Below are 27,954 nucleotides of genomic sequence, written 5' to 3'. Positions count from 1 at the left end.
CACAACCTCCTTTAGTTTTTGTTTGTCTGTGAAACTATCTCCCCTTCTATTTTGTTTTTGTTTGTTTGTTTCTTTTTCTTCTATTTTGAATGACACCCTTGCTGGATAAAGAATCCTTGACTGCATATTTTTCCAATTCAGCACATTGAATATATCCTGACACTCATTTTTGGTCTACCAACTGTCTGTGGGTAGGTCTGCTGCGAACCTGTCTTCCCTTATAGGTTAAGGACTTTTTTTCCCCCTTGTTGCTTTCATAATTCTTTCCTTGTCTGTGTATTTTCTGAATTTGACTATGATATGCTAGGGTGATGGTAGGTTTTTGTTGAATCTAATGGGAGAGCTCTGTGCTTCTTGAATTTTGATGTATGTGTCTGTCCCCAGATTAGGAAAGTTTTCTGCTATAGTTTGTTTACATAAACCTCTGCCCCTTTTTATTTTTCTTCATCTTCTGGGACTCCTATGGTTCGGATGTTATTACTTTTTAAAGTCACTGAGTTCTCTTAGTCTCATATCATTATCTTTTTTTTTTTTATGAAATTTATTGACAAATTGGTTTCCATACAACACCCAGTGCTCATCCCAAAAGGTGCCCTCCTCAATACCCATCACCCACCCTCCCCTCCCTCCCACCCCCCATCAACCCTCAGTTTGTTCTCAGTTTTTAACAGTCTCTTATGTTTTGGCTCTCTCCCACTCTAACCTCTTTTTTTTTTTTTTCCTTCCCCTCCCCCATGGGTTCCTGTTAAGTTTCTCAGGATCCACATAAGAGTGAAACCATATGGTATCTGTCTTTCTCTGTATGGCTTATTTCACTTAGCATTACACTCTCCAGTTCCATCCACGTTGCTACAAAGGGCCATATTTCATTTTTTCTCATTGCCACATAGTACTCCATTGTGTATATATACCACAATTTCTTATATCATTATCTTTTGCCTTTGTTTCCCTCTTTTTTTACCTGCTTCAATATTCTTCATAAGTTTATCTTCTGTATAGCTAATTCTACTCTGCTTTATCCATCCTTGCCGTCATGGCATCCATTTGAGATTGCATCTCAGTTATAGCATTTTAATATCAGCCTGACTAGATTTTATTTCTTTTATCTCCATAGAAAAGGATGCTCTGGTGTCTTCTATGCGTTTTTCAACCCCAGCTATTATTCTTCTTATCGTGGCTCAAAATTCTAGTTCAGACATCTTACTTTTATCTCTGTTGATTAAGTCCGTGGCTGTTATTTCTTCCTGTTCTTTCTTTTGGGATGAATTCGTTTGTTTTGTCATTTTGGAAGGAGAAAAATAATAATAAAATTAAAAACAAAATAAAAAATTAAATAAAGGAAGCAGGATACTAGGTGTGTTCCAGTCTGCTTGTTCAAAGAAGCTTGATAGTATAGAGAAAAAAAGAGAAAGGAAAGAAAAAAAAAGTAATAAAAAGTTTACAAATTAAAAAACTAATAAAATATGGGTCGCCTGGGTGGCTTAGTCAGTTGGCGGCCAACTTTGGCTCAGGTCATGATCTTGCAGTCTGTGAGTTCAAGCCCTGCATTGGGCTCTGTGCTGACAGCTTGGAGCCTGGAGCCTGCTTCAAATTCTGTGTCTCCCTCTCTCTCTGCCCCTTCCCCATTCACACTCTGTCTCTGTCTTTCAAAAATGAATAAATGTTAAAAAAATTTTTAAAAACTAATAGAATAAAATAAATAAAGAAATGGAATAGAATAAAACATTTTTTAAAATAAAAACTAAAGTAAAAAATAAAAATAAATATTTCTCTTTATGTATCCAAGAAAGAGAAAAGAAAGAAAAAAGAAAACAATTTAAGCAAAACAGAAGCAAAGAAAATGAATAAATGAACAGCAAACAATGAACCCTGAATGAAATTATATTCAGTTCCCCCTAGAACTGAAATTATGAAGCACTCTATAATCTGTACACTAAGCTAGTAGAGTGACTTTTGTTTGTCTTCTGGGGGATGTGGTTGGAAGGTGTGGTTGGGCAGGGCTTGGTATAACTGCTCTGTTCTCCACTATGTGGTGCTGCTTAGCTTACTGGGGTGGATCAGTGTGTGTGCGCACACACGCACATGTGCATGCGCATAAGGAAATAACTTCATCCAGCCCCCTAGTCTCTGGAGTAGGAACTTCATACTCTCACCAACCCACAATCAAGCACTTCTCCTTTTCTCGGACTTCTATCCACTCCTGGCATCTGTCCTGTCCATCTCCAAGTTGTCTGCCTGTTAGGCACACCTCCCTTCATAATTTTATCTCAGATGGGGTTGTGTTTCAAAGTCCCACACTTCAGAGACCCCCGTGGCTTTGACCTGAGTTGACTCTCTGACAGGAGTCTCACTGAGCAATGGCTGGGTGCCAGCTTTCCCCAGAATACATTCGTGTGATTGCTCAGTTGAAGAGATTCAGAGATTATGGCAAATCACAATACTCAGCCAACACATTTCTTTGTCCCAATACCAGCAAACATGGCTGCTCTCTAGAGCCCACTGGGACCTTTGTCTGTGGGGAGGCCATATGTCCCCTACCAAATGCACTCCAAGCGGGGGAACCACTTCTTCCCATGTGGCACATGGACACCTCAGACCTCTCTGCCTGCTCCTGGAGATTCACCCTTCTTCCTCACCAGAGCAGCATCAGGCACTGAGCTCTGAAACTTCAGACTCTGTGTTTCACTGTTTATAGAATCCTGGTGGTATTGAAACCCTTTCTTTTGTCCCCATCAATATTTTTGGGAAACAGATTTCTTGTTCAGTCTCCCACGAGTGTTTTCACTCTTTATTTCTCTTTCTCTCCAGCTATGTTCGGGAGGTGGGAGAGAGTACTTTTCTTGCACAATCTTGATATACTGCCCTCTTTCCTTTTCTCTTTCTCTCTCTGTCCTTTCTCCATGAAACCGGCTCCCTACCCTCCACAGATTTTTCTCTCCCCCAGTTTACCTCTCTGCACGGTGTACCTGCAGAGTTCTGTGGCTCAAGTTATGCAGATTTTTGCATTAATCCTTAGAACAACTTCCTAGATGTTCATACTGATTTGGTGCTGATCTAGCTGCAATTCAGGGATAAGACAAACTCAGGGTCTCCATGATGCCCCACCATCTTAACTCCTCTGAATAAATATGTATTCCTCATATCAACAGGTAAAGTTCATAATATGTATTTTGACAGTGTGTCTGTTTTCTATGTTGGTGTCTGTGAGTGAGCTAGTGACAGCTCATCATCTTCAAGACAAAGTATTGGAGCTGGAGAGAATGTTAATATGCCCCAACTTTGTTTTCCTAGAAAACACAATAAGTTACTGGCTTATCAAAAGCCCAGATCATACAAGGAAGAATGGAAAATCATAAGAAAAATAAAGCATGTTGATAACATTAGATAACTTAAATCAGTGTTATTTGAAAGGACAATTTTATATCCATAAAGCAAATTTATGTGGAAAAAGAGATAAAATTAGTAGTCTAGATTTAATTTATCATAGACTTCTAAAGAACACCACATATAGACAAGTTTTGGTAAAACAGTATTGGAAGCATTGCCTAGATCTGTCTTGGAGCAGAAGCAAAAGACTATCAGATGAAGAAATGTGCCTTCTTCCAAATTATCCTCCAGCTGCACACTTGCCTCTTTAATGTTTTATAAAATAAGCATGCATGCCCATGCTTTAAGACAAGACTCTCACACTTCCCACTGACTTTGAGATGAACCATTTTATTCCATACAAATAAAAATACAATATCTATTCCATTACTAATTTCAGAAAGAGGCAGTATGTGGAAAAGAACAATAGTTCTGGCTATGCTAAAAACCAAACAAGTAAAAAGTCACCCTTGGAAACATCCATTACTGGTAAATGGATTGTATTTATGTTTCATGCTTCATTTTTTCCCCTCCCGACTGAAACATTAAGAATTTCTCAAGGCAATCTGGCCCATTTGTCTAACAACACCCTAATGGTCATATATCATTCTTTTGGACCTTGACCTCAAAAAAATCTTTTCCTTTTCCTTAGTCTTTTTTTTTATTTTTAACTTCAAAGGTGGATAATATCACTGGGAAAGTCTGTTTAAGGTCACCACTTAGATAGGCTTTAACAGGCTTTGGGAATCATATTACATGCAGTCCTGGACATGTACAAATTTTGGGTAAGTAAAGCCAGGTCTCAGAAGCCCAGGAATCTAGAAATTGCCCCCATTCACCAGGATACTAACCCCAAAGCATTCACTCGGACTACTGCAGTGACTGGTGCCACCATTGAGGGTTTCAAAGATTTAGGGAGTAAGTGATTTCTGCCTCATTGAACTAGCCTGTTTGCCAGATACAAAACCCACATGCAGCCTGGAGAGAGAGACGATAGATTGTTATAAATTTAATTACATGGTGATGCCTATCATGGCTATAGTTTCAGAATTGGGATCTTCTAACACAAACTAACCAGCTCTTCATACTTGATATGCAGATTTTGACTGAATAAATGCTTTATTTTCCGTCCTCATCACCAAAGGTAATCAAAAGCAGCTTGCCTTTAGGAAACAAACACTGTAATTCACCTTCACTGTCTACTCTTAGAGACAAGTGAACTCTCCAGGCAATTGTCTGATGAACCTTCAAGATCTTGATATCCCATGGGAGACTACACTGGTCCATTACATTAAGGACGGACAATTTTCCTAATTTGTCCTAGTTATTTCATGTCATATCTTATTTGTTTCATTTCATTTCATATCTTATATGTTTAAGTAAGACACACTCATATCAAAAGATGAGACATAAACCCATTGAAAGTGCAGAGCCTGCCACATTGGTGAAGACTCTAATGGTCCACTGACAGGGGGCTTGTCAAAACAAACAAACAAACAAACAAACAAAAAATAAACTTTGAAAGTAGGAGATAAGTCTCTTCCTCTGTGCAAACAAAAAGAGGCACAAAATTTCGGGGGTCTTTTTTGATTCTGGAAGACAACATAGGCTAATTTGAATGTGCTGTGCTAAGTTCCTAAATAACATAAAATTCATCTTTTTTGAAGGGGGTCTGGAGGAAGAGGAGACTCTGCAGCAGGATCAGTGTAAGTCACCCTGATACTTACCTCATATGACCCGGTAGACCCAATGGTGTTAAAAGTTATCTGTGGAACATAGAGATGACTTACATCATCTGTAGCTAAGCTCCATAGAGTTTTCAAGTAAGACAGTATGTGTTCCTGTAGATATATCTTCTATTGAAAAGCAATTGCTACATTACTACTTGGCTCTGGTAGAGATTGGATACCTAACAATGGGACAGGAAGAGCACCCAAAAATGCTGTTCAAGAACTGGGTGTCATCTCAGAATACAACAGTTGTTGACAAGGATGTGGAGAAAAAGGAGCACTTGTTCGCGGTTGGTGGAAATGCAAACTGGTACAGCCACTGTGAAAAATATTTTCTCAAAGAAATTAATAGAACTACCCTAAGATCCAGTAATTTCACTACTGTGTATTTACCCAAAGAACTAAAAAACACGAATTTAAAGGGATACATAAATCCCTGTTTATGACAGCATTATTCACAATATCCAAGATATGGACGCAGCCCAAGTGTCCATCGATAATGGATAAAGAAGACGTGGTATGTGTGTGTGTGTGTGTGTGTGTGTGTGTGTGTGTGTATACATATATATGTATATATGTATGTATATACACACACATATATATATCATATTGCAATGGCATGGATGGAGCTAGAGGGTATAATGCTAAGTAACGTAAGTCACTCAGAGAAAGACAAATACCATGTGATATCACTCATATGAGGAATTTAAGAAACAAAGGAGCAAAGGAGGAAAAAAGAGAGACAAATCAAGAAACCAACTCAATTATAGAGAATGAATTGATGAGTACCCAAGGGGAAGGGGGTAGAAGGAGGGGCTAGATAGGTGATGGAGATTAAGGAGGGCAGTTGTTGTGATGAGCGCATACAAATTCACAGAAAAAAAAGGAAATAATTGGGGGTTATCTGATACACTGAATCATAAAATCAGATGGTGTAGCCATTTTCAAATAGGAAATAGAAATGCTAGGTATAAGAGCAAATCTAAGAAGGTTTGAAAGTTACAAACAAAGTGCATGATCAGATTCCTTTGGTACCTATTTCCCCTCTGTTGCCATCTCTCTCACAGCTCAAACATATGATTGGTTAATGGAAGAGTAAAAAATGTAGGCCTGATTTATGGGCAGGTATGAATAGTATGCTGGCACCAGCTAGAAGTGGATCGTTGCTACATTACAGCCCTACTGAAGGCTGGTTCTGAAAATCAATGCTGAAAGGAAATCCTCCCAGTATGAAGAATGCTAAGCAGAAAAATCAAGTTGTTCATTTTTATTGAAGACAATATGACCTAAGGTACAGATAAATGTTGGTTGATGGACAGTGCCTAATAGTGTTAGTGGCCAAGGACTTAGAACGAGATTGGAAGACTGATAATATGGAAGACTTGGGGAGAGGTGTGTACTTGGGTTTCTTAGAACGGTAAGAGAATACAGACATATTTATAAATGCTCATCAGAAGGCATCCATTGCAGAGAATGTGGATAAGGTGACATATTTGCTAAATGTCAGTCAGCCTCTTTTCCTAGCCACCCCAATTTTTGCTCAAGGCAATAGTTTTAAAAGTGGTCATGGTGGCAAAGATGGAAATTTATCTTGAGCTCAACAGCCTGAACTTTGCTTGACTAAGGTTGCTCACAGTGTGCCACAGAGTGCCATCAGCAGACGCCAACACTAAGCCCCAGTATAGCATTATTACCTAGAAAGAACATTATTACCTGGTGACAGATTGATGACAATGGAACTCTTTCCATCACAGAGTAAGCAGTAATTTATTCCTAATAAGATCTAGGGTTAGAATATTTCTCTACAAGATGCAGCATATGCCTTTCACATGCGGGCAACATGTACAATATCTAGTCACAATCAAAGTGAATTGGTCCTGGCATCAAGGAATGTCAATGAAGAGGTCATTTCAATACCTAACACTTAAGGAATTCCTCTTTCCCTTCTCCATTAGCTTGAGGACAGTGGGTTTGGAGGTTTTAGTGGCTAAGAAAAAAAGTGCTTCTGTTGGGGAATATAATCATTTTTCTGTCAAATTTGAAAGCTGAGACTTTCAGCCATTTGAGGCTCTTCATGTTGCTTAACCAATAGGTAGAAAAAGTAATCACTTTACTGGCTGAGATGATTCATCCATCTCTCTTTACTGAGAACTACATAAATCAGGAACTTTCACTTGAATCCTGAAGATTCACTCATGGGACCCCTGGGTCAGTTAAGTGTCCAACTTCAGCTCAGGTCATGATCTCACAGTTTGTGAGTTTGAGCCTTGCATCAGGTTCTGTGCTGACAACTCAGCCTGGAGCCTGCTTCTGATTCTGTGTCTCCCTCTCTCTCTGCCCCTCCACTCGCTCATGCTCTCTCTCTCTCTCTCTAAAAAATAAATATTAAAAATTTTTTAGAAGATTCACTCAGCTGTCTTTTAAATAGTCATTAATCAATAGAAAGCTGAGGCAAACCAGTAAGATCATTACTGCCAAGGACCTAACTGCTGTGAAAATTATTGTTTGGTTCATCCCATCCAAAGGAAGTGCTGACAGAGAGCAAGGGGGTGATGGAATTCGTGGGGAAAAAAGGAACCTAGGGGTGCCTGGGTGGTTCAGTTGGTTAAGTGTCTAACTCTTAATTTTGGCTTGAGTCATGATCTCAGGGTTCATGATATTGAGCCCCGCATCAGGCTCTGCATTGACAGTGCAGGGCCTGCTTGAGATTCTGTCTCTCCCTCTCTTTCTGCCCCTCCTCTGCTCTCTCAGTCTCTCTCTCTCTCTCTCTCTCTCTCAAAACGAATACTTTTTTTAAGGAAACTCTGACTTTTAATTCAGGCTTTATGAGCATCCATACAAGTGGAGACTGTTGCATCTGTATGTTATTTTAATTAATTGCTTTTTCAATAACTCCTCTTTTTCCTGTGTTTTTTTTTAATAATACACAGCGTATTAGTGAGGGTGAATATTTTGGGCTTCACATGGCTTAGGATTCTGTGTCTCCCTCTCTCTCCCCCCCCTCAAAAATAAATAAAACATTTTTTTAAAAAGGTCAGGAGTTGATAGAAGTTACATTCCTAACTGGGACTAAGATCTCCTTTCTGGCAGACCTCTCCTACAGTTATATCTCTCCCCCATGTTTGGTAACCATTCCCTCTCTGTTCCCCTTTTGATGGGTGGAATGACTTTATCAACTCCTAGTAGTTTTCATTAGCTCTATCAGCATTTTTGAAAACAGTTCCTCACTTAAATTACCTTTAATCAAAAATGTCCTTTTGAATATGGCATGTAGTTCCTGCTCTGATTCTGACTTAAGAAAATGTCATGCTCCTTCCCTCCTGGAATTTGTTTCTTTTCAGTTCTTGTTCTCTTTTATCTCCAGGGTTTACTTAGGCTTTTTCTCTTACTTGGAAGATTATCCTCCAATCGTACTATTAAATATACAATAATTGTATTTCCTTCCCTAAACTTTATTTTTTTTTTTTATTTTTTTTTTATTGGTTCTGCTTTTTTTTTTTTTTATATGAAGTTTATTGACAAATTGGTTTCCATACAACACCCAGTGCTCATCCCAAAAGGTGCCCTCCTCAATACCCATCACCCACCCGCCCCTCCCTCCCACCCCCCATCAACCCTCAGTTTGTTCTCAGTTTTTAACAGTCTCTTATGCTTTTGCTCTCTCCCACTCTAACGTCCTTTTTTTTTTTTTTTTTTTTTTTTCCTTCCCCTCCCCCATGGGTTCCCGTTAAGTTTCTCAGGATCCACATAAGAGTGAAACCATATGGTATCTGTCTTTCTCTGTATGGCTTATTTCACTTAGCATCACACTCTCCAGTTCCATCCACGTTGCTACAAAAGGCCATATTTCATTTTTTCTCATTGCCACGTAGTATTCCATTGTGTATATAAACCACAATTTCTTTATCCATTCATCAGTTGATGGACATTTAGGCTCTTTCCATAATTTGGCTATTGTTGAGAGTGCTGCTATGAACATTGGGGTACAAGTGCCCCTATGCATCAGTACTCCTGTATCCCTTGGATAAATTCCTAGCAGTGCTATTGCTGGGTCATAGGGTAGGTCTATTTTTAATTTTCTGAGGAACCTCCACACTGCTTTCCAGAGCGGCTGCACCAATTTGCATTCCCACCAACAGTGCAAGAGGGTTCCCGTTTCTCCACATCCTCTCCAGCATCTATAGTCTCCTGATTTGTTCATTTTGGCCACTCTGACTGGCGTGAGGTGATACCTGAGTGTGGTTTTGATTTGTATTTCCCTGATAAGGAGCGACGCTGAACATCTTTTCATGTGCCTGTTGGCCATCTGGATGTCTTCTTTAGAGAAGTGTCTATTCATGTTTTCTGCCCATTTCTTCACTGGGTTATTTGTTTTTCGTGTGTGGAGTTTGGTGAGCTCTTTATAGATTTTAGATACTAGCCCTTTGTCCGATATGTCATTTGCAAATATCTTTTCCCATTCCGTTGGTTGCCTTTTAGTTTTGTTGGTTGTTTCCTTTGCTGTGCAGAAGCTTTTTATCTTCATAAGGTCCCAGTAATTCACTTTTGCTTTTAATTCCCTTGCCTTTGGGGATGTGTCGAGTAAGAGATTGCTACGGCTGAGGTCAGAGAGGTCTTTTCCTGCTTTCTCCTCTAAGGTTCTGATGGTTTCCTGTCTCACATTTAGGTCCTTTATCCATTTTGAGTTTATTTTTGTAAATGGTGTGAGAAAGTGGTCTAGTTTCAACCTTCTGCATGTTGCTGTCCAGTTCTCCCAGCACCATTTGTTAAAGAGGCTGTCTTTTTTCCATTGGATGTTCTTTCCTGCTTTGTCAAAGATGAGTTGGCCATATGTTTGTGGGTCTAGTTCTGGGGTTTCTATTCTATTCCATTGGTCTGTGTGTCTGTTTTTGTGCCAATACCATGCTGTCTTGATGATGACAGCTTTGTAGTAGAGGCTGAAGTCTGGGATTGTGATGCCTCCTGCTTTGGTCTTCTTCTTCAAAATTCCTTTGGCTATTCGGGGCCTTTTGTGGTTCCATATGAATTTTAGGATTGCTTGTTCTAGTTTCGAGAAGAATGCTGGTGCAATTTTGATTGGGATTGCATTGAATGTGTAGATAGCTTTGGGTAGTATTGACATTTTGACAATATTTATTTTTCCAATCCATGAGCAGGGAATGTCTTTCCATTTCTTTAAATCTTCTTCAATTGCCTTCATAAGCTTTCTATAGTTTTCAGCATACAGATCCTTTACATCTTTGGTTAGATTTATTCCTAGGTATTTTATGCTTCTTGGTGCAATTGTGAATGGGATCATTTTCTTTATTTGTCTTTCTGTTGCTTCATTGTTAGTGTATAAGAATGCAACTGATTTCTGGACATTGATTTTGTATCCTGCAACTTTGCTGAATTCATGTATCAGTTCTAGCAGACTTTTGGTGGAGTCTATCGGATTTTCCATGTATAATATCATGTCATCTGCAAAAAGCGAAAGCTTGACTTCATCTTTGCCAATTTTGATGCCTTTGATTTCCTTTTGTTGTCTGATTGCTGATGCTAGAACTTCCAGCACTATGTTAAACAACAACGGTGAGAGTGGGCATCCCTGTCGTGTTCCTGATCTCAGGGAAAAAGCTCTCAGTTTTTCCCCGTTGAGGATGATGTTAGCTGTGGGCTTTTCATAAATGGCTTTTATGATCTTTAAGTATGTTCCTTCTATCCCGACTTTCTCAAGGGTTTTTATTAAGAAAGGGTGCTGGATTTTGTCAAAGGCCTTTTCTGCATCGATTGACAGGATCATATGGTTCTTCTCTTTTTTTTTGTTAATGTGATGTATCACGTTGATTGATTTGCGAATGTTGAACCAGCCCTGCATCCCAGGAATGAATCCCACTTGATCATGGGGAATAATTCTTTTTATATGCTGTTGAATTCGATTTGCTAGTATCTTATTGAGAATTTTTGCATCCATATTCATCAGGGATATTGGCCTGTAGTTCTCTTTTTTTACTGGGTCTCTGTCTGGTTTAGGAATCAAAGTAATACTGGCTTCATAGAATGAGTCTGGAAGTTTTCCTTCCCTTTCTATTTCTTGGAATAGCTTGAGAAGGATAGGTATTATCTCTGCTTTAAACGTCTGGTAGAACTCCCCTGGGAAGCCATCTGGTCCTGGACTCTTATTTGTTGGGAGATTTTTGATAACCGATTCAATTTCTTCGCTGGTTATGGGTCTGTTCAAGCTTTCTATTTCCTCCTGATTGAGTTTTGGAAGAGTGTGGGTGTTTAGGAATTTGTCCATTTCTTCCAGGTTGTCCAATTTGTTGGCATATAATTTTTCATAGTATTCCCTGATAATTGTTTGTATCTCTGAGGGATTGGTTGTAATAATTCCATTTTCATTCATGATTTTATCTATTTGGGTCATCTCCCTTTTCTTTTTGAGAAGCCTGGCTAGAGGTTTGTCAATTTTGTTTATTTTTTCAAAAAACCAACTCTTGGTTTCGTTGATCTGCTCTACAGTTTTTTTAGATTCTATATTGTTTATTTCTGCTCTGATCTTTATTATTTCTCTTCTTCTGCTGGGTTTAGGCTGCCTTTGCTGTTCTGCTTCTATTTCCTTTAGGTGTGCTGTTAGATTTTGTATTTGGGATTTTTCTTGTTTCTGGAGATAGGCCTGGATTGCAATGTATTTTCCTCTCAGGACTGCCTTCGCTGCGTCCCAAAGCGTTTGGATTGTTGTATTTTCATTTTCGTTTGTTTCCATATATTTTTTGATTTCTTCTCTAATTGCCTGGTTGACCCACTCATTCGTTAGTAGGGTGTTCTTTAACCTCCATGCTTTTGGAGGTTTTCCAGACTTTTTCCTGTGGTTGATTTCAAGCTTCATAGCATTGTGGTCTGAAAGTATGCATGGTATAATTTCAATTCTTGTAAACTTATGAAGGGCTGTTTTGTGACCCAGTATATGATCTATCTTGGAGAATGTTCCATGTGCACTCGAGAAGAAAGTATATTCTGTTGCTTTGGGATGCAGAGTTCTAAATATATCTGTCAAGTCCATCTGATCCAGTGTCTCATTCAGGGCCCTTGTTTCTTTATTGACTGTGTGTCTAGATGATCTATCCATTTCTGTAAGTGGGGTGTTAAAGTCCCCTGCAATTACCACATTCTTATCAATAAGGTTGCTTCTGTTTATGAGTAATTGTTTTATATATTTGGGGGCTCCAGTATTCGGCGCATAGACATTTATAATTGTTAGCTCTTCCTGATGGATAGACCCTGTAACTATTATATAATGTCCTTCTTCATCTCTTGTTACAGCCTTTAATTTAAAGTCTAGTTTGTCTGATATAAGTATGGCTACTCCAGCTTTCTTCTGGCTTCCAGTAGCATGATAAATAGTTCTCCATCCCCTCACTCTGAATCTAAAGGTGTCCTCAGGTCTAAAATGAGTCTCTTGTAGACAGCAAATAGATGGGTCTTGTTTTTTTATCCATTCTGATACCCTATGTCTTTTGGTTGGTGCATTTAATCCGTTTACATTCAGTGTTATTATAGAAAGATACGGGTTTAGAGTCATTGTGATGTCTGTATGTTTTATGCTTGTAGTGATGTCTCTGGTACTTTGTCTCACAGGGTCCCCCTTAGGATCTCTTGTAGGGCTGGTTTAGTGGTGACAAATTCCTTCAGTTTTTGTTTGTTTGGGAAGACCTTTATCTCTCCTTCTATTCTAAATGACAGACTTGCTGGATAAAGGATTCTCGGCTGCATATTTTTGCTATCTAGCACCCTGAAAATCTCGTGCCAATTCTTTCTGGCCTGCCAAGTTTCAAAAGAGAGATCAGTCACGAGTCTTATAGGTCTCCCTTTATATGTGAGGGCACGTTTACCCCTTGCTGCTTTCAGAATTTTCTCTTTATCCTTGTATTTTGCCAGTTTCACTATGATATGTCGTGCAGAAGATCGATTCAAGTTACGTCTGAAGGGAGTTCTCTGTGCCTCTTGGATTTCAATGCCTTTTTCCTTCCCCAGTTCAGGGAAGTTCTCAGCTATTATTTCTTCAAGTACCCCTTCAGCACCTTTCCCTCTCTCTTCCTCCTCTGGGATACCAATTATGCGTATATTATTTCTTTTTAGTGTATCACTTAGTTCTCTAATTTTCCCCTCATACTCCTGGATTTTTTTATCTCTCTTTTTCTCAGCTTCCTCTTTTTCCATAACTTTATCTTCTAGTTCACCTATTCTCTCCTCTGCCTCTTCCATCCGAGCCGTGGTGGTTTGCATTTTGTTTTCCATTTCCTTTAAAGCGTTTTTCAGCTCCTCGTGACTGTTCCTTAGTCCCCTGATGTCTGTAGCAAGAGATTCTCTGCTGTCCTGTATGCTGTTTTCCAGCCCAGCGATTAATTTTATGACTATTATTCTAAATTCACTTTCTGTTATATTATTTAAATCCTTTTTGATCAGCTCATTAGCTGTTGTTATTTCCTGGAGATTCTTCTGAGGGGAATTCTTCCGCTTGGTCATTTTGGATAGTCCCTGGTGTGGTGAGGGCCTGCAGGGCACTTCCCCTGTGCTGTGGTGTATAACTGGAGTTGGTGGGCGGGGCCGCAGTCCGACCTGATGTCTGCCCCCAGCCCACCGCTGGGGCCACAGTCAGACTGGTGTGTGCCTTCTCTTCCCCTCTCCTAGGGGCGGGATTCACTGTGGGGTGGCGTGGCCTGTCTGGGCTACTTGCACACTGTCAGGCTTGTGATGCTGGGGATCTGGCGTATTAGCTGGGGTGGGAAGGCAAGGTGCACGGCGGGAGGGGGGGCAGGCTTAGCTCGCTTCTACTTAGGTGATCCACTTCAGGAGGGGCCCTGTGGCAGCCGGAGGGAGTCAAATCGCTGCCGGAGGTTTGGCTCCGCAGAAGCACAGAGTTGGGTGTTCGCGCGGAGCGAGCAATTTCCCTGGCCGGAGCCGGTTCCCTTTGGGATTTTGGCTGGGGGATGGGCGGGGGAGATGGCGCTGGCTAGCGCCTTTGTTCCCCGCCAAACTGAGCTCTGTCGTCCGGGGGCTCCGCAGCTCACCCTCCCTTTGTCCTCCAGCCTTCCCGCTTTCCGAGCAGAGCTGTTAACTTATGACCTCCCAGACGCTAAGTCGCGCTTGCTAAGTCGCGCTTGCTGTCTGAACACAGTCCGTCAGGCCCCTCCGCTTTTGCAAGCCGGACTCGGGGGCTCTGCTTGGCCGGCGAGCCGCCCCTCCGCCCCGGCTCCCTCCCGCCAGTCCGTGGAGCGCGCACCGCCTCGCCGCCCTTCCTACCCTCTTCCGTGGGCCTCTTGTCTGCACTTGGGTCCGGTGACTCTGTTCTGCTAATCCTCTGGCGGTTTTCTGGGTTATTTAGGCAGGTGTAGGTGGAATCTAAGTGATCAGCAGGACGCGCGGTGAGCCCAGCGTCCTCCTACGCCGCCATCTTCCCAGAATCCCTCCTTCCCTAAACTTTAAATTAAATACATAGGATGAGTACATCTATCATACCCATTCTCATAGCCCCAGAACCTCTCATAGAGATTGGCATGTAATAGGCACTCAATCACTATCTGGAATAAATGATTCCATGATCTTAACTGCTCCCATACAGAAAAATGTTGCCTTTTTATTTAACAAAAGGGTTTTGCATAGCAAAAGGTTGACAATTCATTTTCATTACCTGTCCAGTTTTCATTCATTATATCTCAACTAAAGTGAAATTACCCTATTTATTCCAGGGGTAAATGTTTCTCTGCTTCCATGACCAAGGAATGCAGGACAAATAGAATGCATGATGATATGTGGAATACAGACCAGGTACTACAGTTTCTTGGCTTCCAAATTAGAGATAAAAAGTAATGTGTTGACTTCTGCTCTCAGCTCAAACATGTAAGAAGCTTGAAATCTGGAAAGAGAAGGAAGCCAATAGAGTCTGCTCATACCCAAAGCAAAGGTTTCTGGAGTCAGAACTCCTAGAAACACACAAAGGAAGATATTACTGAGAGCTGCAGTCTTAAAGGAATCCCCAGATTTTGTGGGGTTTACCTCCAATAATCTACTACTTTTCCAAAGTGAAGATCTAAGAAAGATTTTCTCATAGTGCCAAGAGGAAAATAGTCACTGTGAAATATACCTAAGAGTATTGTCCATAACAAAGACTTTCTCCAGGAAAAAAGATCTAACCAAAGCCTTATTTGAAATAAGGGGAAAATATTGCTTTCACTCCAGGCCCTCTAGCTTTCCTGTCCCCTCTAAGGGAAGAACAGAGCTATAAAAATGGAGAAATCCTTGTAAAAGTTACAAACCAGAGACCCAGGCCCTTCAAAATGAGATTAAATTATAAGATTATTAAATGCTTTCTCTCCCCTCCTTACCACCACGCATAGTCATGATGGAAATTGTCAGCAAAGTAGTAATGGAACAGAATTTGCTCAATTTGATAAAGAACTTACACACACACACACACACACACACACACACACACACACCCCTACAGCTACCATTACACTTAATAGTGAGGTACTGGATGCTTATCCCACTAAGGTCAGTAACAAGGTAATGATGTCCTCTCTCATTTTTATTCAACATAGTACTGGAAGGCCTAGTTACTGCAATCAGATAAGAAAAAGAAATAAAATGTATTGGCATATTTACAAAGAAGAAGTAAAACTCTCATTATTCCTAGATGACAGGATTGTCTATGTAGAGAATCCCAAGGAATCAACAAATATGCTCCTGAAACTAATATCAAGTATAGCAAGGTTGCAGGATACAATGTTTATATTCTAAAATCAATTGCTTTACCATATGCCACCAACAAACCATTAAAATTTAAAATAAAAGAAAAATACTAAAAATTAACTCTTAAATATAAATCTAACAAAATATGTGAGGATTTATATGTGGAAAGCTATGAAACTCTGATAGAAAAAGAATCAAAAATTTATCTGAATAATTGGAGACATATCTTGTGTTCATGGGTTGGAAGACTCAATATAATTAGGATGTTGATTTTTCCTAACTTGATACAAAGATTAAATTTAATCTCAGTCAAAATCCCTTTTAGGTATCTTGTAGATATTAACATAAACTGGTTTTAAAGTTTATATGGAAAGTCAAAAGACCTAAAATATCTAGCACAATACTGAAGAAAAAGGACATAGTTGGAAAATTCACAATACCTTGATTCCAAGACTTAGTACAAAGCCACAGTAATCAACACAGTATAATACTGGTGAAAGAATAGATACATGGATCAATAGAACAAAATAGAGACCCATCTAAATGTAGTCAACTAATGTTTAGCAAAGAAGCATGGAAAAGTCAATGGAGAAAGAATAGGCATTTTAACAAATGGTGCTGGAACAGTGGATGCCCAAAGTGGCAAAAGGGAAGAGAAAGAGAGAGGGAGGGAGACTAGAGAAACATCTTACATCCTTCAAAAATTAAGTCAAAATGGATCAGAGGCCTAAATGCAAAATCCAATACTGTATAACCTGAAGAAAAAACATAGGAGAAAATTTAAGTGACTTTAGACTTGCCAATGAGTTTTTGCATTCAACACCAAAAGCAAGATTGAAGAAAAAAGTAAGTAGGACTTTATTAAAATAAAACAAACAAACAAGAAGAAAACAAAAAACTTAGGTTGTGTGAAAGATACTGTCAAGAGACTGGAAAGATAAGCCACAATCTGGGAGAAAATATTTGCAAAACACTTATCTGACAAAGGACTTATATCCAAAATATACAAAGAACTCTTAAAACTCAACAGTAAGAAAACAAACAACCCAATTAAAAAATGGGCAAAAGTCCTGAGCAGACACATCACCAAAGAAGATATACAGATGGCAAATAAACATATGAAAAGATGTTCATCATCGTTTTTGTTAAGAAACTGCAAATTAAAACAACAAATGAGATACCACTAAAGCCTATCAAAATGGCTAAAGAAAACAAAGACAATACCAAATTCTGGCAAGGATGTGCAGTAACAGTAATTCATAGTAACTCTCTCATTTACTACTAGTGGAAATGCAATATGTACAGTCACTTTGGAAAATAGTTTGGTAATTTCTTACAAAGATAAACACAGCTTTATCATATGATCCAGCAATCATGCTCCTAGATATTTACCTAACTGATATGAAAACTTATGTCCACACTAAAACCTGCACTTGAATGTTCATAGCAGCTTTATTTATAATTACTGAAATCTGGAAGCAAGCAAAATGTGCTTCCATATGTGAATAGATAAGCAAACTGTGGTATACCTGTACAATTGAATGTTATTCAGCAATAATAAGAAATGAGCTATCAAGCCACAGAAAGACATGAATAAATCTTAAGTACATATTGTTTAAGTGAAAGAAGCCAATATGAAAAAGCTACATGCTCTATGATTCTAATTATAAAGACATTCTAGAAAAGCCAAACCAAAAAAAGAAGACAAAACAATAAAAAGATCAGTAGTTCCAGGGGCTTGGGGAACGGGGAGAGAAGGTTAAATAAGTGAAGCACAGGGGAATTTTTAGGGGAGTGAAACTATTCCATGTGATATTGTAATGGTGAATACATGACAATATGCAACTGTCAAAACTCATAGAACCGTACAGCACTTAATATATGCAAATTAAATAAACAACATGTAGGAGGTCAGGAGAATTCCAGGATAGAATGCAAAATGTGACAAAATGATCTAACTCTATTACAAATGTATGAAACAACCTCACTCTAGAGGATGGGGGAGATTGCTGATCTGAATACCTTTAGAAATGAATAGAATATGTCAAACTAAAGGCAAAACAGGCTATACGTAAGAATTGTATTCTAGTTGATAAAATTGTTCCATGAGGAGATAGATTAAACATTGATACTTCTTCTTGCATACTAGAATTGAACAGATAAGTAAATGAACAATGATAGTGAGAGCCAGGTTTCTTCTCTGTTTGGCTAAGTTACAGACAGATAATGAAGGGGAAGAGACTAGAATGATCCGTGTGAAAATGGATTTAGTTGGAGGTATCAGTTTGTACTCTTGTTAAGGTTAGTATAGATACAGATTGTTACATACAGAAATATTCTTAGCTCTGTGTCTGTCAATACATGGATTAACACACACACATATACTAACTTGTTCTGTCAGCTAAGAGCACCTGGAAGCAAGGACATACCAGCAGCAACAAACACTCCTAGTCTCTACACCTTGGTTTCTAATACTTTTCTCCAATAAAAGGAATGAGGGCAACTTTGAGAAATGGCTGAATCTAGAGATAGGTTAGGTGAAGACAATATGAGCCTGGAGTAACTTGAAGTGCCCAAAGGTAAGGAATTACTAAACACACACACACACACACACACACACACACACACACACACACACCCAAAACACATGAAGGGATATGTCAAAGAGATACCATAGCTATCTGAAAAAAAACTCACAATAGCTAAAGTTTGAACAATTTGAGCAACAAAATAAATGAAATTATATTATAACCCAAAGTATAAAATAAGTACCCATGAGTACATACTGATATAAATAAATGACAGATTGAATAAATACATAAAGCAGAAGAATTCCAAATAATTTATGTGCATATTCTCCCTTCAAGGAGATGGAGTATAATTAATTCCCTCTCCTTCCATTGGGTTGCATATAGTGACTTTGTTTTCAAAGAGTAAAGTATGGGGGCAGGGCATGGATAATAACTTTGCAGGGGAGAAATCTGACAAACACTACAACGTTGTGAACAAAGTTCACACCAACAGTAACATCATGTTCCTTGTATGTACCCTTGATATGATGTGATGGAAATAACATTTTATCAGTTGGACAAAGCAAAAATGTCCATGGAGTATGAGGACCCTAGGCTCACCTCATCCCGTGAATACAACTAGATAACTATTATATCATCCTAAATATTCCAGAAATCAATCTGAAGACTAGAAAAACAAACTCCACAACCAAAGGTAGAGCAAAGGCCACACTGAAGAAGGTAGGAAGTATGGAGACATGGCTTGGGAGAGAAACAGATTGTGGCCACTGTGGTGGGGAGGAAGCCACAATCATGGAGAAAGGCAAGAAACAGACTAACATACAGGGATAACAAATCTCCATAACAATTGGCTTGGAAAGCAAGAGGGCCTACATTTTATGAGTTCTTGCAAACAGCAGGGCTTAAAGCCTGGAGTTTTGAAGGTCAATGTGCTTGGCTCTAGGAGAGTTCCAAGGACATTGGGCTTCTCTTGGAGAAAAGGCAGGCAAACAGCCCATGGTCATACAGCATTGAAACCATAATCTGAAGAGCACCTGGGTCACATAGTGGGAAGGTTATTTTCTTGTCTTGGAGTATGTCCCAGAGATACAGCGTTCACAGAGAATCTCTACCAGGAACAAAGGAATTGGCAGATGCCATTTACCTTCCCTGTCCTTCAGTATAAGCACAGGACCAACTACAGGAATCAGTGCAGTGCTAACACTTCCTATCTAACTTGCTTACACCAAGCCCCACCCACCTATCATGTTCTGGTGGAACTGCCCCTGCCAGATATGCATAGAAGAGTCAGTAACAAATATAATGGAACTAATTAATAATAATACACTAGTAATAGAGGACTTTAACACCCAGTTACATCAATAGATGGATCATCTAAACAAAATCAGAAAGGAAACAATGGCTTTGAATGACACACTGGACTAGATGGACTTGATAGATATACTCAGAACATTCCATCCTAAAACAGTAGTATACACATTATTTTCAAGTTCACATGGCGCATTCTCCAGAATAGATCACCTATTGGCTTACAAAACTAGCCTCAACAAATTCAACAAAGTCATACCATGCATCTTTTCTGGCCACAATGCTGTGAAACTATAAGTCAATCACAACGCAAAATCTGGAAAGACCACAAATACGTGGAAGTTAAATAACATGCTGCTAAACAATGAATGGATCAACCAGGAAATCAAAGAAGAAACAAAAAATACATGGAAAAAAATGAAAGTGAAAACAATGGTTCAAAACCTTTGAGATGCAGCAAAAGCAGTTGTAAGAGGGAAGGTTTTAGCAATGCAGGCCTACCTCAAGAAGCAAGAAACATCTCAAATAAACATACTAACCTTACACCTAAAGGAGTTAGAAAAAGAACAACAAACAACCCAAAATCAGCCTAAGGAAGGAAATAATAATGATTAGAGCAGAAATAAATGATATAGAAAATTAAAAAACAAACAAACAAACAATGGAACAGATCAATGAAACCAAGAGCTGGTTCTTTGAATAAAATCCATAAATTTGATAAAGAGAAACAAAGAAACAAAGAAAAAACCCCAAATAAGTAAAATCACAAATGAGAGAAGAGAAATAACCAACACCACAGAAATACAACCAATTATAAGAGATTATGAAAACTATATGCTAATAAATTGGACAACCAAGTAGAAATGGGTAAATTCCTAGAAACATATAACCTACCAAAACTGAAACGGGGAGAAAAATAGAAAATTTGAACAAACCAATTACCAGCAAAAAATATTGAATCAGTAATCAAAAAAATCCCCACAAACAAAATTTAGGACCAGATGGCTTCACAGGCAAATTCTACCAAACATTTAAAGAAGAATTAATATGTATTCTTGTCAAACTATTCCAAAAAATAAAAGAGAAAGGAAAACTTCCAAATCCATTCTATGAGATCAGCCCAAACTAGAAAAAGACAACACATAAAAAGAGAACTACAGGCCAATATCTCCAATCAACATACATACAAAAATTTTCAACTAAATACTAGCAAATTGAATCCAACAATACATTAAAAAAATCATAAACCAAGGTAAAGTGGGATTTATTCCTGGGTTGCAAAGGTGGCTCAATATTCACAAGTCAATCAATGTGATAGATACATCACATTAAAATGAAAAAGGATAAGAACATATGACCATTTCAATAGATGTAGAAAAAGGATTTGACAAAGAACAGCATCCATTCATGATAAATGCCCTCAACAAAGTAGGTTTGGATGCAGCACACCTCAACATAATAAAGGCTATATATGAGGAAAAAAACACATCTAAAATCATTCTCAATGGGGAAAAACTGAGCACTTTTCTTCAATGCTCAGAAACAAGACAGGGATGCCCACTCTCACCAATTTTATTCAACGTAGTACTGGAAGTCCTAGCCACAGAAATCAGACAACAAAAAGAAATAAAAGGTATCAAATCAGTAAAGAAGTAAAACGTTCATTATTTGCAGATGTACTATATATTGATGTACTATATATTGAATGCCCAAAAGATACCACCAAAAATTGCTAGAACTGATACATGAATTTAGTAAAGTACTAGGATACAAATTCCACCTACAGAAATCTGTTTCATTTCTATGCATAAATAATGAAGCAGCAGAAAGAGAAATTAAGAAAACAAGCCCATTTACAATTGCACCAAAAATAACAATATACTTAGGAATAAACCTAACCAAAGAGGTGAAAGGCCTGTACTCTGAAAACTATAAAACGCTGGTGAAAGAAATTGAAGATGACACAAAGAAATGGAAAGACATTCCATACTTATGGATTAGAAAAACAAATAGTGCTAAAATGTCTGTACTATCCAAAGCAATCTGCACATTTAATGCAATCCCTTTGAAAATAGGAACAGAATTTTTTACAGAACTAGAACAAACAACCCTAAAATTTTTATGGAGCCACAAAAGACTCTAAATAGCCAAAGCAATCTTGAAAAAGCAGAGCAAAGCTGGAGGAATCACAAATGTGGACTTCAAGTTCTATTACAAAACTATAGTAACCAAAACAGTATGACACTGGCACAAAAATAGACACAGATCAATAGAACAGAATAGAAAACCCAGAGACAAACCCACAATTATATGGTTAATTAATCTTTGACAAAGCAGGTAAATATCCAATGGGAAATGGATATTTCCAACAGCAAAAGATATTTCCCCAAAAAATGGTCTAGGGAAACCAGACAGCAACATGCAAAAGAATAAAACTGGACCACTTTCTTTCACCATACACAAAAACAAATTCCAAATGGATTAAAGACCTAAATATGAGACCTACAACCATAAAAATCCTAGAAGAGAACATAGTAACTTCTTTGACGTTAGTGGTAGTAACTTACTAAATATGTCTCATGAGGCAAGGCAAACAAAAGCAAAAATAAACTGCTTGAACTACATGAAAATATAAAGGACCTGCACAGCAAAGGAAACAGTCAACAAAATTAAAAAGCAATCTACAGAATGGGAGAAGATATTTGCAAATGACATATCTGATACAGGGTTAGCATCCAAAATCTATAAAGAACTTACAAAACTCAACATCCCCAAAATAAATAATCCAATTAAAAATGGACAGAAGATATGAACAGACATTTCTCCAAAGAAGATATACAAATGGCCAATAGATACATGGAAAGATGCTCATCATCATTGATCACTAGAGAAATGCAATTCAAAACTACAATGAGATATCACCTCACACCTGTCAGAATGGTGAAAATCAATAACACAGCAAACAACAGGTGTTGGTGAGGATATGGAGAAAGAGGAGCACTCATGCAATGTTGGTGGGAATGCAAACTGGTGTAGCCACTTTCAATTGTGGAAAACAGTATGAAGGCCCTTCAAAAAGTTAAAAATAGAACTATTCTATGATCCAAGAATTGCACCACTCGGTATTTCCCCAAAAAATACAAAACCACTAATTCAAAGGGATACATATACTCCTATGTTTATAGCGGCATTATTTACAATAGCCAAGATGTGGAAGTAGCCCAAGTGTCCATCAATTGATAATGGATAAAGGAGAGGTGATAAATACACACACACACACACACACACACACATGCGCACACATATATATGTGTGTGTGTATATATATGTATATGTATAAATATATATTTATACTTATATATAAAGCATAAAGTATATATATATTTATACATATAAAGTATAAAGTATTTATATATATATTTATACTTATATATAAAGTATAAAGTGTACTTATATATAAATATATATTTATACTTATAATATTCCATTCTACATATGATGGAATATACTCAGCCATAAAAAAGAATGAAATCTTGCCATTTGCAAAAACATGGATGAAGCTAGAGTATTACAGTAAGCAAAATATAACAGAGAAAGACAAATACCATTTGATTTTACTCATATGTGGAATTTAAGAAACAAAACCACAGAAAAAAGGGGGAAAAGGAGAGAGACACAGGAAGCAAGAAACACAGTCTTAAGTATAGAGAATAAACTGATGGTTAGCAGAGAGGAGAGGGGGGTGGGAGGAAGGCCGAAATAGGCAATGGGGATTAGAGTTCACTTGTCGTTTTGAGCACTGGGTGAATAAAATAAAAAACTCTTTTTAGAAAAAGAAATAAAATGTCACTTTATCTCTGTGCCCTTCCTCTCAAAAACCCACACCCCCGTCTAATCATGAGAAAAATACCAAATTCCAATTAAGGTACACTCTACAAAAGACCTGATCCATCCTCCTCAAAACTCCAGGTCATTGAAAAGAAGGAAAATCTGAGAAATTCTTACAGCCAGGAAGAGCTGAAGATCACATGACCTAAACAGAATGTGATGTGTTGGATGGAATCCGGGAATGGAGAAAGAACATTCACAAAAAACAAAAACAAAAACAAAAAACAACTAAAGAAATCTGAAAGTATGGATTCTAGTTAATTATTGCAAGATAAACAAATGATTAATCCTACCAACAAATGGTATAGTAAGTTCCACTTCCAAGTGTTTATTCATCCTAATCTCCCAAAATGAAATACCTTTTGCTTCAGTGATTTGAAGTCCATTCTTTAAAATTATGTTGGAAACTACCTTTTTCACCAGTCATCTGGCCCTGCTACTCTAAACCTCAATGACCTCCCACACTAAGCACGTAGTGTTAGGGTAGTTTTGAAGCACTTAACCCCTATATGTTATATATATATATATATAACTTTCCTCCCTATTCTCTTTGTATCAACATATTGACTCCTTGAATAATTTCAAGTCAAGTGGCTATGTCTTTACAAACTTCCTTTATACAGCAATCATCTTTGAGTGCAATTCTAAGCTTAAGGTATGTGGCAATTAAGATTTGTTGATAATTCACAAAAATCATAAGTGATGTATCCCAAGATACTTTTTCAAACCCAAGAATGTGTCTATCACTAACTAAGTACCATTTTCCTCTGTGTATGACCTATCAGTTTTGAGATTTACAAGACTGGCAAAGACTAACTGATCTTTTCCTTCAAAGGATTCCATAGCCTTCCAATGCCTAAAATATGAAATCTCAACTCATCTCTTCACAAACTAAATTTTGCCAACAACTTCGGTCTTAATCCCTGATGTTCTCCACAATTTACATTGTGCTTCAAATAAATAATTCAGTTTATTGGTGGGGGTAAGGAGGATTTTCATGATCTTCTCCACCTCTAAATACTTAGAGTTGAACTTCACTGCTGAAGCCATTTCCTCAATAAACTCACTACTAACCCTTCAGCTAGTAAGACTTAGGTACTTTTTCCCTTGCCTTTCTATATTATTTCAAAGTATTGTACTACATTATTTCAAAGTAACTATCACAATACTTATTACATTGATGTAATTATGTTTACCTATCCATCTATCCAACTATACTATGAGACTTTCAGTAATAAGGACTATATTTTCTTCATATTTATATCCCCTGTAACTCAGAGTGGTTGGCACTTAATACATCTTCAAATGAGAACTTATTTAGCAAATGAATAAATAAATATGAACATAGTGTGCAAGAAAATACTATATTCTAGCCAGTATTATTCTCAGTGCCTAAAAAATCCACAGAAAGTTGGCATTGTTGATGTATTTCCTATACATCAGAGAAATCAACCCTTCTAAGAAATACCTTGTGGAAACACCTGCGATCCTTTTCAGTGAAAGATGTGAAGCTTTAAAGCACATATTCCATGGATGATATGCTGTATATATGGCTTTTCTTAATTACTTTACATTGTATATCCTTCTAATTCACCTAACCTTTTTTTTAAGGACCTATCCTGTGCTGTACACAAATCTTGAACAAACCATCTATTAGAAGCACAGATTACTTCTTTCAAATCTCCCTTTGAAATTTCAAACTCCCTTTGAAATTTCTCTGTAAGAATTTGAACTACCTGAAAATGTGACATACAAGTAACAGATCATTGCTTTCAAGATGCACTGATTGTCATAGTATGGTAAAGCTGAAAGAAGTCTCCCTTTCTTCAGTTAGCACATATTCGAAGGCAAACTTACTACATGCAGGTGTGATGCTAGTCTCTGGGACATTATAGCTCTAGACCAACAGTTTCATTTCATACGAGTAAAGGCAGAGGTCTAGACAGGTCAATTCTCCGCAGTCACCACGCTAATTATCGACAGAGTAAAGACTAGAAATCAGGTCTCCAAGATTCTCCATTCACTGATACTTCCTAGACACTTTTCACTGGTGGAGTTCTCCAAAAGGAAACGTCTACCCTTTCTAGAATGCCCTCAGCACTGAAATTCCACCATCCATTCCTTTGGGCCTCTTCTCTTTCAAACTCACCTTGAGAAGTAAGAAATTAATATTAAAATTAATATTTAAGTGTGGGGAAAAATGGAACAGCATGGAAATACTGGGCACCTGGCAGGGAAATAGATAATAAAAAAAAAACAAGAATAAGGAGCAGGAAGGAGAGAATATCTGTGTGATGCACCAACAGATGCCAAGTACTCAAAACCACCTCAGGCCAACCTGGCCTGTTTCAGAATGGAGTAATTAGCTTGCTGAAGTCTCAGCCCTTGGTTCCTCAGTCAGAAGGTTTCCCTATGGTTTGTAAGCTTCATCCTTCTGCGTACTCGTAAGCAGACCTAGGGAAAAATCACCTCTGACACAGAGTTTGCTGCTGATTAACAGGATTACTTCGGGACTGCTCACTCTGGAGTCCAAAGAACAGAGTTTCAAGTGTTGATTACAATGCTCTCCCTTGTTGGGGGTCAGAAACATCAGCAGGAAGAAAGAATACTTAGGAAAGGTTTGTTGTTTTTTTTTTTTTTTAATTGTCAAGACCAGAAGAAATTCCAGTAAGAGCAGAAGCTTTCTGATAAGAGACAGCTAAAAAAAAAAATGGCTTAGCCTAGCTGCCTGAATTTTTACCCATAAATTGATTAGGAACAGTAGGTGGACTCTGGATGAAAGCAGAAAAGAACCACTCTGGACAACCCAAAGGTCAAGTTTAATAGGGCTGTGCTTGGGCAGGTGGCCAGATGGGTGAGTGCCTTCTATTTAGAAGAGAGTATCAAAGAGAAGGGAACAGAAAGGCTGATAAATTGCACTTTAGAAAGCCATTTTTTCTCCAAGTTTCATACAAAATCCAGCCACTAAAATCTAGGGCCTAAAATGGTAAAAATGAACCTATTCACTTAGCTTGTGGAGGGTCCCGTGAGCATCAGAGGGTGCAGCTGTTACTGCCAATGACCCTCTCGGTTGGAAGCATTTGGTATCAGACGTCGTGACTGCAAAAGCATCCTTCACGTGAGGACTTCGCCAAATCAATCTTATGTGGCCTGCACTGTCTTCTTTACTCAGAATCCATTTGAGCACCAAAAACTCATCCCCAGAAAAAGTCTAGATACATTTAGAAGCCCTATCTCAAAGAGGTCAACAAAATAGATAGATTGGATACCCTTTGATGCCTTTTCATTTAGAAATGAGAACTTGTCTCTCAAGAGAGAAGCACTTGTCAAAGGGGAGAGAAGGTTTAGTCTTTGGTTTGGAATCTATTTGCTGTGGGTTTTCATTAGAAATGAAACACCAGACAACTCTAATTTACAAAAAAGCTGCAAAGTGTTTGGCATTCTATTCTTTTATTTTCTTTTCTATTTTTTTCTATTCTTTTCTATTCTATTCCTTTTTCCTGTCTGTCTGTTTCTTTCTTTCTTTTGGCTTTTAACTGTGGGAGAATTCAAACATAAATGTGTAGAAAAGAGTGTACACGTGTGCATTCAAGTACCCATCACTGAGATGCAAAATAGCAATTGTTTGCCAACCTGTCCCCTCACCCTTCTCCCTATATCTGCTGGGTAATTTCAAAGCAAATCTCGGATATTATAACATTTTGTCATAAATAATTCAATGTAACTTACCTTTATAGAACACGTATTTCTGAAGATGTATTTACCTGGTACAGAATAAGGTAGCTGGTTCTTCTGGGGATCTGATGCTACATCCTTAAAGAGCACTCCCTCTTCTCTGTGCCCAGAGGCTTCCTCCACTGATGGTGATGTGCCAAAGAGCCTCTGATGTGGAAGCTCAGGAGGTACAGTTAGAGACAAAGGGAGACAGCCAGCGATGGCATGGTGACTGCTTCTGCCTGACCCCTTGGAGAGAGTTCAAGTCTCTATGGTTTGAGTAAGGGCAGAAAGTGGATGGAATGATTTCCACGTGAGGCTGAGAGTCTGAGTCTGGGGCTAGCACCTGCAGAGGTTGTTGAGGGGAACATAGAGAACACTCATCAAAACAAATACTCTTTGGGGGCCCATGGGTGAGATGAGGCTTGGCAGAAAGTCACTCTTCCAACTTTTGCATGGAACTCAGCTGCACTCTGACATTCTGAGATTTATGAAGTATTCAGAAATAACTGCATTGACAGGGTTGTGGGCATTTACACAAAGGGTATGCTCAGCTCTGGCAAGGGCAACTTCCCACCATTTGTTCATTTTTTCCTTTTGTTTATTCAAGAGTGTATGAAGCCCCTACTGGGTGCCAGATGCTGTTAATGTTACTGTGATCATAGCAGAGATCAAGATACAAAAAT

This window comes from Lynx canadensis, chromosome B1, assembly GCF_007474595.2.
Source record: "Lynx canadensis isolate LIC74 chromosome B1, mLynCan4.pri.v2, whole genome shotgun sequence".
NCBI classification, from domain to species: Eukaryota; Metazoa; Chordata; class Mammalia; order Carnivora; family Felidae; genus Lynx; species Lynx canadensis.
This window is presented reverse-complemented; position numbering follows the sequence as displayed.